Source organism: Puma concolor, chromosome A3 (genome assembly GCF_028749965.1).
Source record: "Puma concolor isolate L17-30 chromosome A3, mPumCon1.1.hap2, whole genome shotgun sequence".
NCBI classification, from domain to species: Eukaryota; Metazoa; Chordata; class Mammalia; order Carnivora; family Felidae; genus Puma; species Puma concolor.
Genome location: NC_141669.1, coordinates 139,974,129 through 139,983,807, shown reverse-complemented (window position 1 = coordinate 139,983,807; position 9,679 = coordinate 139,974,129).

Below are 9,679 nucleotides of genomic sequence, written 5' to 3'. Positions count from 1 at the left end.
CATACAACAGCCGTTAAGGTAAACCGTCATCCTTTTCATGGCCGAGGGCTCTCAAGCCCGACTGCGTGTCTGCCCACACAACCCCTGCCCGTTCATCCTCGGGCGGCCCGGGAACCTGTATTTTTCTCGCTGTGGGATTTTGTGGCTGCGTGGACTGCTTGCACACGTAACAAAGTTCCAGACCCACACGGGGCAGCCGCACGCCTCCCAGCCCCTCCCTTCTTCTAGAGCTGAAACGTGTAACATCAAACCGAAGGCTCGCTGGTGTCTGCGAAACCGTATCTCCTCAGTAAATTTTCAAGTTGTGATTTATTTTTCTCCTTCCTGTTTTAAACACACATGGAAAATTTTAGAAGGGTTTCAATTTACAGAAATGCTGCAAAGAGAGGGTGGCGAGTCCCCACGTGCCCCCAGCCAGATGCCCTGCCGCTCCCGTCTTGGGTCACGATGGTACGTCTGTCACAGGGAAGGAGCGTGTGAACCCGTGATGGGAAATGGGCTTTGCTGACGTCCCACTGTCCTCCTTCTGTGCCAGGACCACATGACGCTTGGTCACCACGTCTCTTTGGGCCCCTCTCGGCTGGGACACTCTTGGACTTTCCTTGTTTTTGGCGACCTTGGCAGCTGTAAGGAGGATTGGACCGGTGCTTTGCAGAATGTCCCTCAAGTTGGATTTGTCAGAGGCTTGTCTCACGATGGGGTCATGGCATCTTCTCCGCGGCCTGGCGTGGGCCCAGCGAGCCCACGCCGCCCCATCCTGCCCCCTTCAGCTTGAACACAGGCTGGCCGGCCTCCCTAGGTTGCAGGTGGCGGAAAACACAACCCGGAAGGTCAGGGCATGCTGATTTCAGGTACGGCTTGATCAAGGGTTTAGAAGGTGTGGTGCCTGGGTGGCTCAGTCGGTTGAGCGTCCAACTTCATCTCAGGTCATGATCTCCCAGCTTGTGGGTTCGAGCCCCGCGTCGGGCTCTGTGCTGACAGCTCGGAGCCTGGAGCCTGTTCGGACTCTGTGTCTCCCTCTCTCTGTGCCCCTCCCTTGCTCATGCTCTGTCTCTCTCTCAAAAATAAACATTTTATTTAAAAAGGATTTAAAATGTACTGCCAAGATGAGATTTCTCCTCTCTCTGTCCCACCCACATCAGCTCTGTCCTCAAGAACCCATTTCACTGACATGGATGCAGTCCCCGAATCAACCCCCCCCCCAGGGTCACGTGCCCACCCTGGATGGCAGCCAGGCAGCCGAGCCTGTAATACGTGGGCTGGAGGAGCAGCGGTGGATCCCCAAGGCAAAACCAGTCCACCACCGTAAGAGGGGGGCCCCTCCACTAAGGTCTTCTGCAGCGGGGAAGGGATTCCCAGCAGCCCTGGCCCCACTGGGCCTGCAGCCCAGAACTCTGCTGAGGAGGCCACGAGGAGGCAGGGGTAGGACATGTGCCCTCAGCCCCGACCCAGATCGTTACACAGCGTGAGACGCAGCGTTCGCGCCCCCACGATAATTCTCCAGGCGAGTGACGTGGAGCAGTGGACGTTCAAACGCGGCCGTGGCTGGCCCTGCATTTGGGGCCGAGTGACACGGGGCACGGGCAGGATGGACGAGGCCCGTGTAACCCATCAGGAACCCTTCAGGGAGGTGACTGTTGCTAGGTCCCTTGAATGGTATTTAAGGAGGAAATGAATTTGTGAAATTACCTAAACGTGCGGCCCAATGGACACACGGCGGCCCTCCGGGTCTTCAGCGGGAAATGACCTGGGACTTGGGCGGAGCAGGGCTCAGAGAGTCTGCCCCAGTGGCGGGATGGCAGACGGTGTCTCGCACTTGCGTTAAGGCCAACCAATGAGCGGTCACGTTTAGAAAAGGGTGTCACCCGAAAGTGCTCTGTTCCTCACTCACGAAATCAAGGCAGCGAGGCTCGAGCCTCCACGAGTGTCTGAGAAGGCTGCTACCACAGGTGTGGGGAAGAACCTTCTGGAAGAGGGCGCTTTCGCTGCACTTCCCCAAAGTGGAAAGTGTGAATTTCCCTGGGACACCGGCCTATTAGGAGGCCACAGCGTGACCTCAGAGAAGTGCGGATGGTAAGTACGAGAAATGTCATTCAGAAGGGCCACTGTGGGCTCCCCCAGCCACCCGCTGGGCTCCCTGACCACTCACCCCTGCGGCCCGCCGGATATGGAGCTGGGTCTGTATGTCCCTGCCCCGCGAGGACAAGGACCGGCCTGCGGGGCAACCTGGCCCAGAGCCTGGGCAAGTGCCAACCCCAGGAGTGGACGACAGGCCATCTCCGAGAGATGCTGAAGTGCAGGGGTGGCTGGGGAGGGACATCGGACCCCAACAGGGTCCCAGGTGGGGGCGTGACGGGAGCTGGCAGGTGTCCGGGGCCGAAGGGTCCGTCAGTTCCATCTTCCCTCTCCACCCGCCCACTCCACCTCTGTCCGTCCCACCCTGCCTCTCCCCTGCCCGCCCCTGAGCCTCTCCCGGAACTTACCCTCTGCAGACAGGGTTGTGAGTCGGTGCCTGGAGCTGGCTACACTGGGGTTGCTCTGGACACTGAGCACTGTTGGTGCAGGGGACTGGCCCTGGGGACCGTCCAGGACAGGAGGGCTGCTGAGCATAGAGCCTGCTGCAGGGGGAGGAGTGAGGGGCTCGGAGCATTGCCCGGCACTGAAAGGAAACCAGGGGACGCGGCTGGTGGGGCAGGAGCGCCCTGGAGGCCCCGCCACCCTGCAGTCCCGAGTCCTAAACCGCTTCAGGGCCTGTGCCTCCAGGATCAAGGCCAGCAGGGCTTTCCCCCTAGCCCCCCCCAACCCGCCCCGCCTCCCCCCACCCCGCGCTCTCCACTGCCCTGCCCTCCGACTCCACCCTGGGCTGAGACCCTGCCCTCCTTCCGCCTCCCTCACTGCTGGGCCAGGATGGGCAGTGTGTGACCTGCTGTGACCTACAGGTCTGCCCGGGCTGGTGGGGCAGGGGCGCTTACCTGGGACACCTGGCGGGGGGCTGCAGGAGAGTCTGACCTGTGTTGGCTCAGCCTGCTGTGCACACACTTCCCGCGTCCAGGCTCTGAGCCGGGGGTCCCCGGTCCCAATCTGGTCCTGGGCCAACCTCAGGGGGGGGGCACATGTTCCTACAGGTGTCCCCTTGGGTGTCCCCCTGACCCCCAGGGCACATGGTTGAAGAATCACGCTCCTGCTGAGCACAGACCTTGGAAATGGAAGGAACAGACAGCCCAGCCAGTTGGTGGGACCGTGGTGGAACTTGGGCCCTTTTAGTGGCTCAGCGCCCACCCCCACCCAGGAAGGAGGTCCCTGTGTGGCTTGTCCGAGCCCTGGCCCACAGACTCTGAGAGCAACACACGAGGTCATCTTACAACCTGAGTCTCGGTGCTTGTGATGTGGTAGTCATGGGAACAACGTTTGAGGTCTGGGGGCAGGCCCTGGGACATCTGGGGGCTGATCCCGGTGGGCTGTCGGGGGAGGCCCTGGGGGTCTTACAGTGGCATTTGCTAGACAAGCATCTCCTGCAGCAGCCTAGCTGACATCCTTTGGTTGAAGCAAATATTGGCCTTGGGGGCTCACCTCCCTCCAACCTCGCCCACACGTGCTCTGGGTACATGGTGCGTCTCCTGCCACAGGGCCTTTGCACACGTAGGTCTGGCCTTGGGGAAAGCTCCCCTCACCCCGCATGGGTGAGGGCCTCCATTATCCAGCGCCCCTGTACCCCAAAACTCTTCCTGTTCCCATCAGGTCTGTGCCTACTGTTTCCTGCTGGGGACATTATCTGGCACATAATAGGACCTTACTTTGTATTTGCGAATAAAAAGCGAATGGAGTGACATTTATGCGGCCCGAGCGCCCAGTCCCTCCGTGTCTGTGGTTGAACGTGGGCCCCGCCCTCCCACCTGGCCTCCAGAGCTCACGGCCCAGAGGAGCTGGGTCCCCCAGCCTCTCCGCTGCCAGGATGTGACCTCCCCCCACCACGCTGTGAGTCCTCAGTCCGCGGCTGACCTCTTCGTTGAGATCCTGAACCTGAGAATTCTCAAGACACTGCCTTCTCCCCTCTCCCCCAAGACAGCTAACCCCTGGGACGAGAGCTTCCTGCCAAAATCCCAAAGAGCCTGTTTTATAGGCTTCTTTTATTTGGAAGCACTCTCTGGAAAGCTGACCTTTAGGACGCACTTGCCCCTCTACCGTTCAAGGTTTCAAGTCGGCACACATGGGTCTCTGAAGGGAATGTGGTTTGTCACACTGGATCAGGACAGGGGCCCCCTCGGGCTGTGTGACCCCAGCAGGTGTGCCAAGGGCTCTGTGGGGGGCGGGGGAGTTCCCTGGTCACCGGTCACCGCAAAGGTGAGAACGTAACTACCCGTGAGCAGACCCACACCGTGCAGCCGGCCCGGCCCAGGGTCCCCAGAGAGGAGACAGGGGCGCTGAGGCACGGGATTCTCGGGGGCTGCAGAGGGGAGCTCGGGGGTGGCGTGGGGAGGGGGCCCAGACGCACTGGCGGGGCCCCGGGGCAGCCAGTGATCTCATCAGAGCAGATCAGAGGGTTCCACCCAGAGGCGGGGTGGGGTGCTGTGTGTCCGTGACAAGGGGGGAGGGAAGGGGGGCAGGGCTGCCTGGGGGTGCTCTCGCCCGCAGGAGACCCAGGCGGGGGAGCCCCGACGGGGGGTGCGGGAGCTGGCAGAGTGGGCTGGGACACGGGTTGAGGGGCGCCCCTGAGATCGCTAGCGGACGGGCCAGCGGGAGCCGGATGCTCAGGCCTTGAGTTCGGAGGCAAGAGTAAGGGTGACGACAACTGGGGGACAGATGCCGGCTGGTGCTGATGGGGGCTGACGGGGCTGCAGCTGTGGAGAAGGACGGCCCTGGCCCCAAGGGAACGCTGCCCGGGGGACGTGGCCTTATTCTAGACTCGGGGGGGGGGGATGCCCAGGTCCTTCCTGACCTCACTATTCTCCCCAAAAAGGGACAGCAGATCTGGAGGGACTGTAGTGTGTGGGTGGCCCAGGTTGCAGCCTCCAGATGGCCAGTGTGTGGTTTGGGGCCGCGGGCCCTCGCTGTCCCCTCTTCCCGGCTCCTGCTGGTGGGGGCCAGGGAGGGGCCCGCAGGGGAGGTGGGCATCGTAGTGAACAGGAAGGGAGGGGCCAGGTTCACCCCCATCCGGATGTGCCCTCCGTCCCGGCCTGCCCACCGTCCCTCGGAGGCTGGGCAGGTCCTACAGGGGGGGCACGGCCCGCACGTGTGTGCGCACTGTGGCTGCCACACCGTCCCCGCCCGGCCGCCACGTGACGGGGATTGTCGTCCGCGTCCGCACAGAGCCTCGCCCGCGCTGGCACACTCAGGGGACGCTTTAGCCAAAGGCCATTAAGCTGTCACGCTCCATATGTCTCACGTCCTTCTTCCTGCCCCGTGTGTGTGCGACGCCTCTGCCTCCCGTCTCCTCCTCTGCACTGAGTCACCGCTGTCCGGCCAGACCGCCCCCCAGCTCTGAGCTCACCGGCCCCGCCATCAGCGAGCCGCCCCGGAGCGGCGGCGTGGGGCCGAAGAGACCGGGTCCTCCCTGCAAGGACTCAGCCGGCCTAAGCGGCTGGAGGAGCTCAGAGAACGCGGGGCCGGGGCAGTGCCTCCGTGTGACGACGGAGCGGGGACGAGGTCCGGAGGCCCCAGCTCAGGTTCCGAGTCCGGCCCTGCGCCTCCCGTCCCCACGGCCGTGGGTGTGCCGCTCCGGGCTGCCCGCGTCTGAGGATGCCGGCCCGACGTGTGGACACGAGGGGGCCGATCCCCACTCCACCTGACCCGGCCTCTGGCCGCAGCCTCCCCGCCAGTTGCGGGTCAGCTCCAGCCAACTGCCAGGAAGAGTCCTCACCACCTGCCTGAGCTGCCAGCACCGCCCGGGGGGGGGTGGGGGGGGCCGCACCCAGCGGGGGCCCACGCTCACTCGCCCTCGGGCCTCAGAAAGATCTTCCTGCAAGCGTCACGGGCAGGAAACCCTCGAAGGAGCACAGAGGTGGCGTCTCCCACGCGGCCAAGGTGCGGATTGGGCGACAGCCCATCCCTCCACTAATCACAACGGAAATCCACGCAAAATGCAAACGAAAACTTCTGCCGAGGACGCGGTGAAGTGCGCAGAACTTCTGGGTTTTCCCGGCGGCTCTGCCCAGGAGGCGAGGCCCGGCCTCGGGTCAGCGCGGCCACGCGAGAGGCTCTGATTGTGATAGAAACCCCCCCTTTCCAGGGAGAGGGGCTCCTGCGGGCCGGGGGGGGGGTGGCGAGGACCCGGGGAGGGAGGGAGCCGACAAGAGGGTCCCCTAGTTCCGTGTCTGGCCCCGCACCCACCTCAGAACAGCCCCGGAGGGTGCACGTGTGAGGCTCACAGAAGGTGAGGTGAACCCGCCTCCACGCCACCAATGCCAGCATCTCCAGAGGATTAAAACAGGACCCGGCATCTATGCAGCACGGCATTCCAGTGCTCATGATGTGAAACAAAATCGCTCGACAGAAACCAGGAAAATGGGGGCCCCCGGACGACTTGGTCGGTTAAGCGTCTGACTCTTGATTTCGGCTCAGGTCATGATCTCACAGTTCTTAAGATCGAGCCCCGTGTCGGGCTCTGTGCTGACAGCATGCAGGCTGCTTGGGATTCTCTCTCTCTCCCTCTCTCTCTGCCCCTCCACTCTCCTCTCTCTCAAAATAAATAAATAAATGTAAAAAAAAAAAAAAAACAGGAAAAAGATCAATCCTCAGGAGGAGGGACGATGGATGGCCAGATGCCAGCCCTGGGTATGACCAGGTACTTACAGCTGGCATCCGGACTGTGTTTTGTGAGACCTCTGTCTCTCTCTCTCTCTCTCTCTCTCTCACACACACACACACACACACACACACACACACACTGTATGATAAGAAATTAATAAGAATTCTCAGCAGAGGGGTAGGAAACATAAAAATCAAATGAGTATTTTCGAATCCAAAAATGCAAGGTCTGAAACCCCCTGATGGAGTTGAGAGCAGAACAAGGATGAAAGAGGAAGCCAGTGAACTTGAAGATAAACAAAAAAGACCCAATCTGAAGAAGAGAGACAGGAAGTGACAGCTGAGTGGAGGCTCAGGGGCCAGCGGGCACGACCTCAGAAAGTCCAGGCGGAGAGAAGAAAGGTGGGGAAGGGATTCAAAGGAATAGTGGCGGGAAACATCCCCAATTTGGTGAGAGAAACGCGTCAAAACGTTGAAGAAGCTCAGAGAATCCCAAAGAGGATGAACTTAAAGAAAACCACACTGAGAAACATAATAATCCCTGAAAACCAAAGAAAACGTCTTGGAGGCAGCTAGAGAGAAACGACACGTTGCAGTCACCGTCCGGTGATTCAGTCGCCGCACGTCTCGGGGACGAGGCGCAGGCAAGCGGCGCCTGGAATGCGGAAAGAAAAGCGCTTTGGCCAAGTTTCATTTCCGGTGACTACCTCTTTCAGGAATGAAGGTAAAGATCATCCCAGGTGAAAGAAGCCCGAGAGAATCCCCCACCGCAGACCGTCTGCTCCCGAGATGGCGCGGGGGCTCCCCAGGCTGGTGGCGAGCAGCGCCGGGGAGGGGAGGGGTGGGGGGAGCCGCCTTCACAACAGAAATGTGGTTCCCTGAGTAAACACAGGAGTCTGCTTCCCTCCCCCTTTGAAAAAATGGCCGCACTGCGGCCAGATGGTCAGCCCTCGTCGAGGACACACGGGCGGCAACCTCGACGGCCAGCGGGGCCAGGGCGGGGGGTGGGGGGAAGGCGCCGGGATCCGCAAGCCCACTCTATTTTACGGGAGGGGGTAAAGACGCAGGGTACTGACAGTGAAAATGACAGAAGAAGAGACAGCCGAAACGCCGGCGAATGCCTGACCGTGCCATGCTAAGCAACATATTCGTTACAACAAATAAACGAACCCAGAGGAGAGAGGCAGAAAACAAAGGAGAAGACGACAGACCTAAACTCAGCCAGTGGATAATTACATCAAGGGTTAATGGGTTAAACATTCCCATTAAAAGGCAGAGACCGGGGGCACCTGGTGGCTCAGCCGGTTAAGGGTCCGACTCGTGGTTCCGGCTCAGGTCGTGATCTCACGGTTGGTGAGTCTGAGCCCCGGGTTGGGGGCTCAAATCCCTGCTTGGGATTCTCTCTCTCCCTCTCTCTCTGCCCCTCCCCCGCTCGCACTTTCCCTCTCAAAATAAATAAAACAAGGTTAAAAAAAAAAAAAAAGGAAAGGAAACAGATCCATTACCCGAAACCCCCTTGAACTAATTTACGATGAATCCCCTTTCTTCCCGGGGGCCGGCATCCACTGATTTGTTGTCCGTCCCTGTGGTTCTGTCTCTTCCAAAATGTCGTGTAAGAGGACCTGCGCTGGACGGGATCGTGGGTCTGGCCTCTTCCAGCGAGCGTGACGCTTTTGTGATCCATCGCCATGATCACGCCCGTCGGTGGCCTGCTCCTTCCTGGTGGGTCAGTAGGTCGCCGCATGGTCACGTGGCCGCCTGCTCGCCCAATCACTCTCAGGACACTGGGGTCCTTTACAGCCCGGGGTGATGCGAAATAGGTCCCCTGCAAACACCCACCTGTGAGTATGTGGGTGAGCATGCCTTCACTTCTCGACTCACGAGGAGCGGGGCTGTCGTGTGCAGCGCGACACGCGTGGGCCCGGCTGGGCAAGAAGCCGAACTATTTTCCAAAGGGGCTGTTCCCACCAGGGATGCCCGCGTCTCACGTGTTCTGCATGCCTGTCAGCTGCGGGAGCCGAGCCTGCTTGGGATTCTCTCTCCCTCTCTCACTCACTGCCCCTTCCGCGCATGCTCTCTCTCTCTCTCTCGCTCAAAATAAATAAATAAACTTAAAAAAAAACTAAACACTAAAATAAAACGAACACGAAGTTAGCCTTCCCACGTGTGCTGGCATCTCCACTATGGCGTTAACGTGCGTTTGTCTGATAATTAAGGATCCTGAACATATTTTCAGGTGCTCACTTGCCGCCCATATACCTTCTTGGAGGAAGCGTCTGCTCAAATCTGTTGCTCATTTTAAAAGCTGGGCTGTTTATGACCGAGTTTTGAGACCCCTTTATACATTCGGAATTCCAGTTCCTTATCAGGTAATGGGAAGGGCAAATGTTTTCTCCCCGTCAGCTCCTCTGTTCCTTGTCTCAACTGCCACAGAAAAGGCTGAAGTTCTTAATTTTTATTAAGTTCAATTTACAAATTTGCTTTTTTATGGATCACTGCTCTTAAGTGTCATATCTAAAATCTTTGCCTAACCCAAGGTCACAAGAATTTCCTTTTCCGTCTTCCAGGAGTTTTATGGTTGCAGACTTTCTGTTTAGGTCAATGAACCAATTTGAATTAATTTTTGTATGCACTGCAGTGTGTCGGTCAAGATTCTTTTCTTTTCTTTCTTTCTTTTTTTTTTTTCCGTATGAATATCTGATCGTTCCAGCCCCATTTGTTGAAAAGACTCTCTTTTCTCTGCTGTATTGTCTTCGAATCTTCACTGAAATCAATTGACCACGTGTCTGTGGGTCCACGTGTCTATCGTGTCATAAATACCACAGGCTCGTAATGACTGTAGCCTGACAGTAAGACTTGAAATCAGGTTAGAATCTCCCAGCTTTGTTCTTCTTTTTCTTTTTTTTTATTTAAAAAAAAAAATTTTTTTTTCAAC